The sequence below is a fragment of the Haemaphysalis longicornis genome, unplaced genomic scaffold, assembly GCF_048455015.1.
Source record: "Haemaphysalis longicornis isolate Haplotype H1 unplaced genomic scaffold, Haemaphysalis longicornis Haplotype H1 scaffold_4, whole genome shotgun sequence".
Lineage (NCBI taxonomy): Eukaryota > Metazoa > Arthropoda > Arachnida > Ixodida > Ixodidae > Haemaphysalis > Haemaphysalis longicornis.
In genome coordinates, this window is record NW_027526361.1 from 70,036,508 (window position 1) to 70,052,654 (window position 16,147).

Genomic DNA, 16,147 nt, shown 5'->3' on the forward strand with positions numbered 1-16,147 from the left:
TCAAAATTAGCTGCTTGTCTGCATAAATGTCTGAAACGGGCGTTTAGATGCCCCTTCTGGGTTAGGCATTAATAATACTCTTTCTATCTAGCAATCCGATTTTTTTTTGTAACCATCAACTAATGCGTTCACCCTCCCAAATTTCTAATCATATCACGGGAGCGACGACCAATCGGCATGTCAGCGCCTTATCACGGTGTCCAGCGGCGAGATAGGCGACAGTATATGCGCAGCAACAAAATGCCCTTTCCTGTGCTAGCATCGTCTGTTGCGCCGTTTCCTGGACAGCGATTTACCTCTATATCGGCACGACATCCTTTACTAAAGACCGCTGCTATTTGAAGCACATTCGGATCTACAATGCTCGTCTGGTTCCTATTTCGTAACACTTGCCCGGCACGTGCGTCAGGAATGGTTACGCTACTTACTACCTTCGGCGGCTAGCGAAGAGGCCTTCACAGTTAAGAAAATCAAGGGGGTGTTTTCCTTTAAGGAGAACAGCCAACAGTATACGACACTCATGCGGCAGTCAGTTCTATGCGTGTACACGTATCATCTCGCTTATACTTCGCTGCTGGACACTGTGAGGCGCTGACATGCCGATCGGTCGTCGCTGCCGCGATATTATTAAAAATTTAGGAGGGTGTACCTCACAGCTATTAATTCATGCTGGGAAGTCTCGCTCAAAAGAATTTTTTTCTGCAATGCAGGAAATTGAATCTTCCTTCTTGTGAGCTTCTATTGCATTCACAAATACATGTAAAATGCGAAGAGAAAAGCCTCTATCCATCCTGCCACATCTACGCCCACTAAGCTGTAACAAAAAACGGCCGGGAAGTATCTAATTTGTAAAAGCAATTCCTCACTAAAAGCAGTAAAGTCTCAGATAGCAGCGCAACGTTGCGCAAGACGAGGGCGTAAGCTGAGGAGGTAGGCAAAAACAGAATGCTAAGGCGTTACCTGCTGAACGCGCGATTTGAACTACAGAGACGTCGCTATTCACACAGACACATGTCATGAGGTCCGCGTCTCATTTATTTTTTGGAAATGAAAAGTGCCTTGGCTTGAAATTTTCTGATATAAATCTCTTGTTGTCTCCATCACATTTCTTGACCGGTTCCTTGAAGAATATTTGCCATTGTAGTTACTGCGAGCTTAAATTTAAAAAAAAAATGAAAAGGAAGTCCAGGGGGGAAGGAGGGAGAAGAATGGGAGGCGATAGAGTCCATGTGGAGGTCTTCTAAAAGAGCCATCATTTAGAAAAGATATGGAGCGCTGGTAAATTGCCCGTACTAGGCTCTTTTTCGTGGAATAAATGATAATGTCACAGACAATGGTGTGCAACGGTGACGTGGAGTAAATGTTAGTTCTGGTGCCGTGGTTTGAAAAAGTGAATGTATGAAAGCGAGAAAATCTGGTGCAGTGCCAGATGAGGTGGTTGAGATAGGCTGTGATGGGGAGGGGACAATAAAGGCATCGGGTGGTGGGGGGGGGGCGGGACGCGTGTTGAGGATAATACGCATTGTCGATCGAAGTGGCTCTGGATCTACTTTGATCGAAGTGGAATCATTATATAAGAAAACGAGTTATTACAATAGCATAGGACTTTCTTTTTATTTACATTCAAACTTCGGCACAATGCATCCTGTCATGTCCTCCGTCGTAAAGCAGACTTCTCATTCCGCCGAAGCTTGCAATGAGGCGTTCTTCGCGGCGAGTTTTCGGATCGGACGGCTCGAAACAGTGGCGGTCTCCAACGCACAGCTATCGCTGTAAAAAAATCCCTTGCAGAGGGCAGGGTAGGGTTCAAGCTGCCGATAGGTATATTATACCGAATGATTCTAAGCCAAGTGAAAAATTATCGTCACAACCATTCGATATTGTTTACTGCCATACGGGTTTGGAGCTCACTTGCATTGCGTTAGGTTAATTCATCACCATCATCACCATCAGCTTATTTTATTTCCACTGCAGCCTCTGCCATTGACCTCCAACTGTTTCATTCTTTGCCGCCATTTTTTTTTTAATTTCATCGCTCCAGCTTGCATTCGGTCTTAGCCTATACTTCTCGTCCCGTCTTTCGATATCTGCTCCGTTACCCCGGTAATCCTCAAGTTGTCAGTTATCCGCATGGTATCCATCCCAAACTCCACACATTTCTCTTGAGTTATCAGTCAACCCTAAACTTCCTTATCTCACCCTCCATTCAGGTCTTTGCCATCCTCTAACTGTAATCTCGCACAGCGCACAGCACAGTGTGGGCTGTTCCACAACTCCCCTTGTTTCTTTTAATCTGAGCAAGAACGCTATCCAAATAACTTAGTGCTAATACACAACTCTCGTCACACTTATCCCTTTCTTTTCGCGGAACTCCTGGTTGACTGCGTTCGGTATTTCTACAAATATTTAGGCAATTGAAAATAAATACGATTTTGTGCGGGACTATATCAGATATAGCGGTTTATGCGTTCCTTATTAGAGCAATAACTGTTCATATTGCTTAGACTTAAATTTACGAATTTACACTCCCGCGTTTTGTGGAAAAAAACATGTTAATCGACCAGATTTAGGGGAAATCTCTAAGGTGGAGTAAGTTTCTGCGAAGGAAAGATTGACATCCACCTCAATGCAGCCGCACGGCTGCAAAGGAAAGCTATACAGCTTTCGCCAGGACCAATTCGCCAGGACGAATTTTTCTTCAGCTGTGAAGTATCTGAGAAAGTGCATGTATTCTTCAGCTGCGAAGTTTCTGAGTTCCTCTCTGCGACGTTTTTGTCAAACTTTCGCGAAAACCATAGCAGTACATTCGCATGCTGTTAAGAGTTCAGGCCCGGAGAAACAACATAGAAACGTGCCATAATCGCGTGTGGGAAGTAATCTCAGTGTACTAGAGTCATCGAATTATGCTCAAGACGTTTTTGTGCGCCGCACTCGGAGATGCGCGAACCAAGTCTTCTTCTGTGTGTGAGCTCACTCAATAGCACGTCACGTAGAACGTGCCACGAGATTAGCAGTCTTCAAGAAGCCAGTTCTGGCAATTAGGGGTTGATGAAAGAAAACAAGTGAAGGACGGTCTGTTGTTTACAGATGCGTAAGACGGATCCCTTCGCGGTGTCTTTGCTGAGACATGTACCTTGAATTGTTTATAATGTTTGTGCATGTTTTGCTGAGACACCTTCGCTTTCTTGTGCCTTTTGGCCGGCGCCCCGACACAAGGACTACCGCTCGCCACGTAGCAACGCGATGTGACTTAGCGTTGTGCACATAACCCGCCGCGGTGGCTCAGCGGCTAAGGCGTTGCGCTGCTGAGCACGAGGTCGCGGGTTCGATTCCCGGCCGCGGCGGCCGCTTTTCTGATGGAGGCGAAAAGCAAAAACGCCCGTGTGTACGAGATTTCGGCGCACGTTAAAGATCCCCAGGTGGTCTAAATTAATCCGGAGTCCTCCACTACGGCACGCCTCATCGCCTGCGTTGCGTCGGCGCGTTAAACCCTACAATCAATCAGCGTTGTGCACATGACACGCCACTCACGCGCCGGAGTGCGGTTTGGTGTGCGGGTCGGAGTGCACATGACGCGTCGGAATGCGGTTCGGTGTGCGGGTTGGAGTGCACGTAACGCGTCAGAGTGCGGGTGCCTCTCGCACCCGCACTCCGACGGTGACATCACACTTCCCCCACTGTGCGCGTGCGTTCAGGAGGTTTCACTTATGACGACAAATCGATTCCGCCGGTCTCAGCTTCCTGTGCTTGCACGCATATTGTGAATTAATTTTCCAGCTTTGGTGTGTGTAATATATCGGCGTCAGAATTCAGGGTGCGTACTTTACAGACTTAGTTATGAAAGCATTTATGAAAACGTGTTGAACACTTTTTTATATTCTTTGTGCTTAAATTTCTAATAATCTCTGGTTTTGGGCCACAGCCCCACGAACGGAAGTCACTATCCAAATTTATAGTCTCAGAGACCAGCTTTTGCGCATGGTGGATTATTCCACGAACGCTCATGAGTTAGTGAAATTCGTAATTATTTCAAATTTGTTTTCGGCGTTGATACGAGCAATTTGTGTACGCAAAAGCCAGTTCAATAGCTTTACAAACTTCAATATATCGAGGAATTTATGAACGCACGCTTAAACCAGGCTCTATTCCCATCACTTCATCAAAAAGGGATTACGAAATATCACAGAAATAGATTTTGTATAAGCAATATTTAAACACAAAATCCAATTACGGAAGATTACGGGCCATAGAGATATTGCTGAACTTATAAAGACACATCTGACGCCGCTAATCTTATTTGGGTGGAAGTGTAAAATTTTTGAGATTTTTCTTCACCTTTTGCTGTGCGTAAATTTGATACTAAAACAAAATTTCTCACTTTTAACTATCGTTATGATTTTGTAAAAAAACACGCCTAAACACGCATGCAACACTGTAGTGGGTGAAATTTATTAAAATGCCGAATTGTGGTTTTTGGGTGATTATTTGAGTAACATCTTCACCAAAAAATTCAGTGACCTTATTGTAAGAGATAAGTGATAACCCGCTAGAGTAAACACGCTTGCCGCGAGCGACATTTTTAGAAACCCTGAAATTGAATTTTACACACTTTGCACATTGTACATTCTGGGCGCAAGAACCATGTAATAGCTGCAACAATTTAAGAATTACCGAGGGATTTCTGCGAACACATTTAAGCCTTTTTAATGCCCAGAATGTGGAATGTAAAAAAATCCAACCTTCTCGATCACAATCCAAAAAATTGTGATCGTGTATATCATGAAGAAATGTATACTTTGCAATCTTTAAGTGTCCAGGCCAAGCGGGCTGGTTAGTGATTAATCAATCGTTCAGGAATATTTCCTTTTATTACTTCCGTGACCAGTGCAACGACTAGCCGAGGCAAGCGGCAGCACCTTACAATTGCCGGGAGGCAATCAAAACTGCCCCGTCCGAAACTAATTTTTAGTGACAACACTACGCCTCTTCTAAAACGAAGCCTCTGCTAATCGTTGGAGAAAGTTGCGGTCGCATTTACGAGCTATTGTCAACTTGTTTCGATTAGTTTCTCTCTCTCTCTCTCTTTTTAATATGTTCTGCTCGGAACAAGCACAACAGCACTTCATGCACGTTACTGGCGACCATGTTTGCTTCGTTTTTTTTTTGTTTTTTTTTGAAATTGCACCCGTACTCTGACATCCCACAATTCAAAAAATATTTTGATCTTTGATATACTTAGGAGGAAGTTAATACATTTGTATTTAAACACGGCATGAGCGACCTACCGCTAACGATTCGCACTTTCCTTTCAACGTTCGTACCGGAAAGCTCAAAGATTTCGCGGTATTAGGTAACTTTAGACAACACTACGACAAAATCGAATTTAAGGCGACGCCCGTCAGTTAGGGGTCCTTTTCCGGCTTTACCGGAACACTTGCTACGGCGATATTGCCATGCGAGATACTTATGCAGCTCTGTTGAACTATAACCAACCACCGCCTTCAGCACAGCACGAACCAGGATGACGGCGCATATATTATGACCGCAGTAGTTTCTGCATATATTATGCAAATTTTATTTGGCCGAGTTTTATTTGTTTCTGTTCTTCAGCACAGGTGGCCGCTGAAAGGACTTTTTTACACTTTTCCTACCACCCACGTTTTTGAAGCACCGATTAAGAAGACATATTTGCTTCATTATAAAAACAGGAAAATGTACTTGCTTTAGATGCGAAAAATACGTTTATTGGCTAAAACATATATAAAGAAAACCAGTCATTTTGTTTATACAATCGATTTGAGTGATTTTTACATCCTGAACGCTTGGATCAAACGTACCCAGATCGAGCAGTTTTTATGGTCCTGCTTTGGCGTTGGCGATTGGAAATCTCTCAACAAACTAAAGGCAACGTTACTTACATTTCAATGAGGGTTCCATTGCCTAGGTGTAGGACAAATTATGTGCAGTATTAACATAAAAAACCACCGTAGTTTGTACGCCACGTTTTATGCGAGTGTCCACGCTGCTGGTTTAAAAGAAAGCTGTCGTCAGCACTGAGGAACCTGGTCTCTCAGCGGCCATTTTCGGAGGAGAAGATTCTATGTCACTGGCCTTCCCTTTCAACCACTCAGAAGGCAACTGAGGTACTCTTACGCTTCCTAGAAGCGACGAACTTAAACTCCATACTACAGACTGAAAGACTCCAGTGACAATCACTGAACTTGAACGTTTAGTGCTCCATCGCTGCGCATACCTGTCTGCTTCCAACTTTTCTTAATTCTTCCCTTCCTATTTTTCGCCTATTTTACCTTTCCCACGTGCAGGATACCAAACTAGGCTCTAGCCGGGTTAATTTTCCTGCCTTTCTTCTACATCCTTCCTTCCTACCGGACTTCCTTTACCCGGCAGAAAAACTGAACTTTCATGCACGAATGTGTAGTCCATACTCCACGAATTTCCGCGGTACAGTTCGCATCAGCCAATAGGGAGAACAGACGGCGTGGCAGCACACAGTAAGGGGCCGGTGCACCGACCAACCGCAGCGTCTCCTGCTTCACCCGAGCCCGCACTTTGAACCGGTATATGTACATGATGTCGTGGCGCTCGTGGAGAAGTTTCCTACGTTTCTAGGGACGTCATGTCAATACTAGTCACATACTTTGAGCGTGGACGCCGCATCCAGGCTTCGTTGCGTGTGCGGTATATACGCTTCGGGCACACCAATTTCTTTATTTCGTTGCTAGAAAACATCAATAAACACTTATCGCCGTCTACCGGCACAGCGCACGCCTGTGTATACGCAAGCAAACAGTGTCCGCATAAGAAGTGCCTTTATTGTCAGCGCCGCGCCTACCCGGCGCGGCGGCACCCTACAGAAAAGACCGCCGCGCCCTCGGGCTGCTCTGCCAGCAGCGACGCCCGCACTGTTCTCGTCCTCACGGGACGGGAGTTGACACTGTCGCCGCACAAGCACACACAGACACGCACACGCACACACACGCACAACACACCGGGACACACGCACGCACGCTGCAGACGTCGATGACTGCTGAAAACAAGAAGCGGCGGGGCGTTCGCAGCGACGTTTCGTATGTACCACACAAACCTCTCTAGAACCGAATTTGTAGTCTAGTGGCAAACAAATTCGGATCTACAGGGTAGATGTAGAACACTAGAGCTCAACTTGCGCTGCACCCGGCGAGAGGATCCTTTGTCGACGGTGCTGCTGGCGATGCCCGCGCTCTCCCTTCTTTCGAGCCTTTGATTCGATTTGATTAAGGGGCGCTGCGGGAGAAGCGTATTGAATAGGATGGGGGTAGGCACGGAGGAGCGGGAAAGAAACGGCGGGGTGGGTGGGGGTGCAGTCCAATCAGTACAACGTGCTGCCCCTCGGACGGCGGGCGCGGCACCGCCCTGTGTCACTCAGGCCGCGGAGGGAAACCCGCTTTCTTGTCGGAGTCATCCACGGCAGTTTCTCTTCTCTAATTGGGCCCGCCGAGCCGCTTTTTTTCTCCTCCGCGAGGTGTTTCTTCTCTGTCCACTTGATCAGCCGGTCTCCTCCTTGTCGCGCCCTGGCGTCACTTCTGCTCCTCCGACCAGCACCGCCTGCAAAGATTGGACGCGCGAGAGAAGTGAGGAGGGTCCCCATTGTTGCGCGTTGGGCAAGACCCACGAAAGTTCACTTTTTGGGGATGACCGGGACGCCAGAGCCGTTGCGTCTTGCCCTTTTTTCCCTATACTTCATTTTCTGCGTGTGCATGGGTGGGTGTGCCTGTAGGCGCGCGTGAATCTGGACCTGGGGCACTCTTTCCTTTCAATCCAATGCTGATTAGTTCCGTGTTCTTAGGGTGTCACTTTCCCGTTCTTCTTTTCCTTTACGATTTTATTTTATGTGTAAAGCTACTTTCTCCTCTTACTGCAACGTACTGCTTACTTTTTTCAAAGAATAGTATTTGGTTCGGCATTCATTAAACTGGTCGCCACGTTCGTTTCGCAACGCGAACCAGTTTACAACTCTTTTCGGCGCGTAGGTATATCTAACGGTCACTTCGAGGTGTGTTTAAATTTTTTAAAAGTCATTGGTATCCAGATACGGGCTCTCTGAAATTTTTTCCTTAACCGACCTTTTAAAGCCGTGACCAAAACACTCCTAACTCCAATTTCGTGCCTGGATATGTAAGCTTACCAACGGTATTTCTGACATGGGTTATAGGTAACAAAAAAACTGAAACTGCATTGTGTACACAACGTTAAAAGTGAAGCTAAAGTTAAAAGTGAAGCTAAAATCATTTCTCAAGATCCGGTGACCACACAAGGAATAACTTTACTGTCTATTTGTGCCTTTGTGCAAATTACCGTTACGGTCATCATTTACCGATGTATTAAAAACATACATTGCTAGTACGATTCCTCCAAAATACCAACACATCCAGTCCCACGCTAGAAGGGCACTGACCAGCGACAACAATACCAAAAATGTCTCTCGTCATGCCATTTTCACATGTGATGGTTCGCCCTTATCGCGACATATGGCCGGATTAATGCACAATGTTCAAATATCACACAGTCAACACCAACAATGATGTACCAACGAAGCGAGCATGAAGAAAGCCGAAGTATATATGCAGGCTAATTTCATTGCAAGCACACGCAATTTACAAGCCTTGATTGGTCTTGAAGTTGGAGGATTTTAATATAGTCCTGTTATTGATTTTTATGCATAAATGGCAATTTGTTAAAACCTATATGCCACGCGTGGCAACCTTTCAATGGCAAAGCATTAGAAACTGAAACAGTCAAGACCTTTTCATACTGAACGAGGCAGGTGCGTGACGGAGGCACAGCAAAATTGTCCCGCGTGAAGGCTTCCCTTTCAAATCGCTTAAAGGACAGGCCTTGACAACAGGCACCCGCTAAGCAGCCCCGCTTATCTCCTAATCAGACCACCGGCGTTGAACACGCTGACCCCGGCAGCACTTCCGCCAAAGCGGAAAAAGATAAGGCAGGAGCATTTGCCAAACTGAGGGACGTCAGGCGGAATACCTTGTGGCGCATTAGCGCTAAGCGGCGCGAAAAAAAAAAGAAAAAAAAAACGCAACCAAAGCGATAAATGAAAGACAAACGGCGCTCATTCTCCTCACCTCCCTCTCTCTTATCCGCTACGAAACGTCACGGAGGAAGCCACTGCGAGAGAGGGGGGAAGGCGGAGCATACTTCAGCGGACGTGACTCGAATCTCCAGTAGCCAACGCGACAGGGAACGACTTGTCGACAGCTCTAGATTGGAAGGAGACGCGCAGCCGAGCTATCTCTCCGAGCGAGCACTTGCCGCTCGGGGAGCATCCACACGTCCTTTGTGGGACACGACGACATCTCGTACGTCTGCCACCGTTGCAGCTGCTGGTCGCCCAGAAGACGTTTCGGACCGAGGGAGCGAAGGCGGCAACGTATGATGAGTTCGCGTTGAACAGGGGCAGGTAGCCTAGCTATTTGCACTTTTCTAACATAATATATCGCGAAACGACACACTCATCGATCTTGCCCCGTGTCTCATCTCGGTCCTCGGCCGGATAGCCAGTGTTCGTTTGAGGACACTGTGCTCTACGAGCCGTGAAATGTTCGTGTGATGCTTTCCTTCCGGGGAGCGGTTTCGAAATGACCGAACCGCCAGGTGGATTTGGAAAATAGATTTACATCGCCGTTCTAGCCATTACAGGGGATTAATGACACAGCAAAAAGAACAAATGTTGCGTTTCGGCTTCCTGTGGCTCTTAATAGGTCGGCGGGGACGAACCGCATTTGTGCACACGGCACACACAATAGCACAGTTATGGTCGACTTGAAGATGAACGATTGACCGCGAAGACTAACAGCCGTAGTGCTCCCACGTTTGCTCCCTTTTGCCTAAGAGTGCACGGTGAACACAACGAGTCTGCCAGAAAGTAGCACTTGGCGTAAAATGTCGCACAGAAGTGTTGTGACCACCCCTATCAGGTGTGTACCGGCAACAGCTAATGACGTCCATTAATGGCATCGCAAAGAACCCGCGCACCACCGCGCAAAGGCCTTTTTTAATGCGCCAGAACTATGGAGAAAGAGCCGTATACTTGTTCGTGGTCACATTTTGTACAAATATTCATGCACTCGAGGCGGCGTATTCAAGGTGTCTACATTATGCAAGCTTGAGAAAACCCGCAGGTGTTTCTGCAAAATCAAGACGAGAGAAAGACGACAGCACGAGACAAACATATTTTGGTTTCGCCATACACGTGGCTGACTTCCGCGATAATGGAGCTATAAATAACGAGACTGCAACGATCAAACTCGCACAAAACAGCTCCACGTTAGGAGGAACCATCCCAAGTGGCTTTACAGCTGTCACACGTCTACAATGGGAGTATATATATCACTGCACACACCCGTGCGCAATTTTGCGCGGAGGGAAATCATGTGAACAAGGCACGTGTTTTACAAGTTTCATTGAAGCAGAAATGCTTCACCGCCTGTGGTTTTATTCTAATCATTTCAAGTATACGCACCTAATTTGCATAACGGGTGGTACGCATAGGTTTCAAGGAGGCGTCGTCGCTACACATTGCTGGTACTAATATGATTCATCATCTCAATGCAAGTAAGGCTGAATAACGAACGCTGGGCGAAACGAATTCGACACATCCCCTTAAACTGTTTACAGGAATCATTTGTGATTCCTTTACTACCCGCCACTTTTGGGTTTGGTTAGCCCGCAGTGGATTAGGGATTAGGACGGCCACCTTGAGCCCGTTCCTCACGACGTGCAGCGAAAAGCTCTCCGGACGATTGCGCGCCATCATTGTTCTTGAATGCACATGGTGCCATTCCGAAGATGCGAACGGCTGGCTATAGGTCACGTTGATCGTTTTCAAAAGAAAATCACTCACAAATCCGATCCAAGCCATTCTCAGCGAAGCAGCTCTTTCAAGCACTGAGCGCTTGTTGACGATTGTAACGTGTTTTTTTTTTTTCTTTTCTGTTGCGAAAACGAAAAGTCAATTCACGGAGAAAAATGGACAGTACTAAGACGCTTAATATCTTGCGTTCCGTTTCGCGCAACCGCACACCGGAGGAGGAAGAAAAATTCGGCGGAAACGGCGCAACGATTGAATGTTGATCAGGCGGCGACAAAGTGCTTTCAATCATGCAACAGCCAGGGGCAAAACGACCAAAATTCTTTCTCGCTCTGTCAAGACAAAAAGCGGCCCACGAATTATTGTGGAAGGCAAAGTGCTCTAGACGTAAAAAAAAAAAAAAAAGAATAATAAAACCACCAGAGTAAAGTGTCCGTTCCTGGAAAGAAAGATTTCCGAAGGGCGAGGAACGGAGAACGCCTGCGCCGGACGGGGCCCACGAAGAAAAGGGGGTGTTGTTCGGCGTCGACGACGGTCGGCTATCGGGAAAGCCGGAGCCGCCATGAATCATTTCTCTGACATGAAGCCGCCATCTTGGAAACCGGGCGAGCGATGGTGTGAGAGAGACATAGAGGGCGAGAGGGAAAACGCCGGCGGTGCCGCGATGAAAAGACGCACAAAAACGAAGGGACGGAAACAGAGTCCGGAGGAAGACGAAGAAGCAGCAGCAACGAAAAAATGAAAAGCAGAGAAAGACGAAAAGAGGCGAGTAAAAAGGCTGAAGCGAAAAGTGGGCGGAAATAGAAGGGACAGGGGTTGGGGCAAACCGGCGGAGAAAGAGAGTGAGGGGAGCGAGAGATGTGCCGGGCGTCAGCAGCAAAAGAGGAAGAGGCGCTCTTGCCGCGCGCTTTTTTGTGCGCTCGAATCGGCGGTGGCGCGCTCGCGTGCGTGAGCGAGCGCGGGAGAAGCGCCCTCCCCTTTCGTGATCGCGAAACGAAACTTGCGCCGAGTTCATGGAACATACGGGTGTGCTGCGCCTGAGCTGACGCCGCCGCCGCCACCGCCAAAAGAGCGCGCAAAAAAGCGCGGGAAACAAAAAAGCAAAGGAACGGGAGTGCTGGGTAGAGCGAAATGGAGAGGGAGGCCGACAGACAAAACCAGTCCGCCTTCGGTATATGCCGCCGCCGCGTCGCTTTTCTTTTCGTCGTGGTGTTTCGTGCTCGGCGATCTCGAGGTCTTGCTTTTTGTGGGGCTCCCGATGTTATTTTCTCTCTTTTCTTTCCTCTCTTCGCGCAGCATTCTCTTTTGGGTTTGGCGCCACGTTTGCACGCTCTGTTATGCAGTCCCTTTTGTCTTTTTTTGTTCTCCGCGACACCCTCTCCCACCGACCGTTTTCTTGGTTTTTAGCCGATGATGTGCTCTTGGTCTGGTTGTCGTTTTCCTTTCTCCTTTTCTCGAATTAGGATTGAACAACGACGCCGCACTGCAAACGTGCGCAGATGAGGAAGGGGAGGAGGAGGAGGAGGAAGAGCTGAGATGGGAGGGGTCGGGGGGAGATGAAAGAAAGAAAAAGTCCCCGAAAGGAGGAACTGGTTTTCCGCGCGGCGGCGGGACGACTACTGGTGGGCGGTGGGCATTTTTCTGACTGGGCATCACGTTAGCGCTCGGCGGTGAAACTTCGGCGTACAGGAGAGGCTTGTCTGCGCACCAGCTTCGTGTATACACACACGCCTGAAGCTGGCCTGGGGGTCCGCGCCCGTCGGTGCAGGGCGGACTTCAGAAGCGTGGCCCACGTCATGGCGACTGGGAAACCCCAAACACTCGCGTCGCAACAGCTAGACGAGATAAACCATGCGAAGAAAGGGGAAAAGGTTCTTGCTTGGGTAGCATTGAACACGATGGCTAAGCAGACCAATAACGCCAAAGTTCAATTGTTTTTGTACGAAGGATGTGAAATGATTTGGTATCTGAAGATCCAATACCCTGGGAAAGGACAGGGGAGGACTCGTCAGGGACCTGTGCACGAGTATATATGACAACCGTACACTCTAAAAAAAATAAAGGTCGTAAAAGGGTAGCAACGGCCGTATTTACTAACTCCTTACGAACCTTACTACACTGCGGTGCGGTACGTAGGCTCTGGCACTAGCAACTGCATGGTTAGGAAATTAACTGGGTGTGGGAAACTCCCCACACCCAGTTAATTCCCACACCCAGAGCATAAGCACGACCTTAATCTATAGATGAAGGTCGTGCTTATCACTAAGTTATGCATGGCTTGTTTGTAGACGTATGTAGCTCAGAAAGGTGTCATCGCTAGGACTTTAGTAGTTAAGGTAGTGGTGCTTATACTGCCCGCTTCAGTTAGTAACCCTGGCTAGCGCTGCATTTACTACCTCCACTTACTAAGTACCTAGTGCATACTGGGACAAATAACTTGTTAGTGTTCCGTTAATGAATGCCACAACCTTTTTTAAAGAGTGTTCGTCCTGCAGTCTGCTCTATAAAGTGACTTGAAGCGTCTGTAACCTGTTTTTCTTGGGCTAATAGCAAACCACGTTCGCTCTCGACAACGCTGCCGGAAGCAATACGTGGACATGGTGAAAATGGTAGTCTTGTGTGAGTACAAGCATATTGCGAGTCAATCTAGATAGCGTACAGTTTTCCGCATGAATAACGTAGCAACCGATGCCTTGTTTACGCCTCACGTTAAACATAAAACAGAAACAAAGAAGTAGGAGCGAAATTAAGGATCGCGTCGCCCAAACACCGCGGACAGAATAACGGGGAAAGCTTAAGCACACCCTGCGCGCGAAGCTTCGCTTCCATGGTGCAAGTAAGCGCAAGGAAGTGATATTTCGCGCCGGTCACATGCTCGGCAGTACACGCGGCATTGCTTACTAATTCGAGCTGGGAAATTTACCTGATTATGACGGACAGTCCCGTGACAATGAAATTAATCGCTTTACGGCCTGCTCTTCTTTATTGTTTCTTTTTTTTTTCTAAATATTTTCCCGCCTCGAACAGCATACAGAAGCAAAGAACATGGCGAACAGGAACGTTCGCGAAGCGAGGAAAGCACGCGCGACATGCCGACGGGTTGCAGACCGGCACTCGAAAATAAAGACTGAAGGGCGCGCACTTTACAAGCTGCGTACGCGCACACTCCAGGCGCCACGATGCGAATAGGAGGGAGCAATTCCTCAGTCAGTGCGACGCGCACCACTCGGGCGAGAATCCCGGATGAGGCGAACGGGGCGAGGGGTGCCGCGGCGGGCAGGCAATCCGATTGCTTCGCTCGCGACACCAGTGGAAATTAAATGGTCCCCGGGTTTCGCTTTACATCCTTTTCGGTCGACTCGAACAAAGCGGAGAAAGTGAGCGCGACGAGAGAGTGGGCGCGGAAAAACGCCGAAAGCCGCGACGGAAAGGAAGAAAGAGCGAAAGAGGTTCGGTCGAGAAGGGGGAAAATCCCATACGGGACCCACGGGCCGGGGTCTAGCTCAACAATGCGTTCTCCCCCCGGTTTTTTTTTTTTTTTTGGCTACATTTGTAAAGCGGTAGTCGTAGCTCGTTTGTCTTCATGATTTGGCTGATTTATCGCGGTACATACGGCGCTGCGGCGCGGCTCAGAGCGCCGAAAACCCTTTTGCAACCCCCCTCTATACTCTCTTCGCAGAAACGGTCGGAGGAAATGCTCGATCTGGTGCGCACATCCTCTCGTGGCTGCTGTGTATACCGACGCGGCTGCACTTGCCCCCGGTCACACTTGCCTTTCGAGAGGAGTCACGCTAAAAGGAACTGCAGGCGCAACTGAGGAGGAGAAAGCAGGAGTTCGCATGTAGACATTCGCGCTCACTTTTATACAGACGAATGCGACCAGACTGGCGCTGGCATTGCTGCCAGCGAACCCGTAAAAATGTATCCGTTCGCCACCCCTTTGAAACGGTGGCGCGTGCCCCCTTCCCCCAATGGAGAAAAGAAATCTCGTACATATCCCTCTCTGCCGGGTCGGGTCGCGACCCTCTCGTGTAGGGCTTTCCGAAGAAGGTTCTCCGGGGAGTTTCAGACGTGTTGCTCCTGCTGCGGGTGCGTTTTTCTTCATCACGTTCATGCATATAGATACGCCCGGATCAGTGCGGATCGCTTGCCTGAGCGAGTTTGGTATTTGAGGGGGTGACTCCCACTGCGTGAATTGATAGAGACGAAGCAGGCCAAGTTCGTGGATTCAGGGCTTTTGTTGGTGGCACCAACAGCTCTTCTTTTTTATGTTTATTTGTTGAATGAGAATCCGTAGCTTGGTCTAGCACAGGAACCACGGAATGCTCAGTTTTGCAACGAACGTTTTACTGATTTCAAGAACGTGCGGAGCGTCGGCATGTCGGCAACTCCAAGATGTAAAAGTTGCAGGGCTTGATTGGAGTCCGTAAGAAAGACCAAAGCCCGCACTCGGAGTGATCACTTTCATATTCTCGCTTCTAAAATGTAATGCCAGACGAACGGCGCATTTTAAAGTAGAACCTCGGGGAACATTTCAAGTCCCACTTTTCCAGCCATGCGTCACACAGGAATGAAAAGGGTGGAGTCGACATTGCTGTACCTTGTCCGGACGAGTTCAGCGCGGACTCCGGCGTGGCTGTATACAAGCTGAAGACTAACTCATCGCTCCTGTATCCAACGTGCAGTGCACCAAGTGACATGAAACACCTTGTCACGGACTGTTCGGAACATGCGGTGGAGCGGTCAGCCTTGTTCAAACCATTTAGAAGGAGAGCCGCCCCGCATGCCACTTTGGAAGATGTTACTTCACGGGACGGGCACTGGACCTCTAGGCCAGGCATATTGCTCCTAGTCCTCCAGTTGTTGAAGGACGTAAACTTATGGGACTAGTGTTGATGGGACGCAGATAGCTTTGTGCTGCTCGGGCGGAGGAATTGCCGGCACTCTCTGCAAGGCTATAGGTCCGTCTCCTCACAAACAACAATGGACATTTTTCCAGTAGCGATCCTCCTAGCGGCCGCCACGGCGAACTAAAATTGGCGGCAATGCACGCCCACAAAAAGTCGAGCTTTCGTAGAACCCGTCCACAAAAAATATCCTGGTATACTGTAGCCCCTTCCGCACCAACCGGTCACCCGTGCCTTTCACGTGAATATCACGGTAGCAGGCGTCGTTGCCATGACTAATTTGCAGGGGTCGAAGCGCCCATTTTTCTTTACGTTTTTTCATTTTTGTTACTCCCTCACTGGCTGCCATGTGCTT

General features: G+C 48.3%; 2 long non-coding RNA genes across 4 annotated transcripts in view; one reads left to right on the top strand and one right to left on the bottom strand.

The window, feature by feature from the left end:
• LOC144178893 (uncharacterized) overlaps nucleotides 1-16,147 on the bottom strand; it is a 145,640-nt gene that overhangs the window by 21,548 nt on the left and 107,945 nt on the right. Inside the window, exon 5 of one of the 2 annotated variants that reach the window (XR_013324087.1) lies at nucleotides 6,812-7,605. The exons of the other annotated variant lie outside the window; for it this stretch is intronic. This is a non-coding gene — a long non-coding RNA (uncharacterized LOC144178893). Of the gene's footprint in view, nucleotides 1-6,811; nucleotides 7,606-16,147 lie in introns of those variants that run through there. 2 annotated transcript variants of the gene reach the window in all.
• LOC144178895 (uncharacterized) overlaps nucleotides 1-16,147 on the top strand; it is a 191,553-nt gene that overhangs the window by 13,837 nt on the left and 161,569 nt on the right. The window lies entirely within an intron of this gene.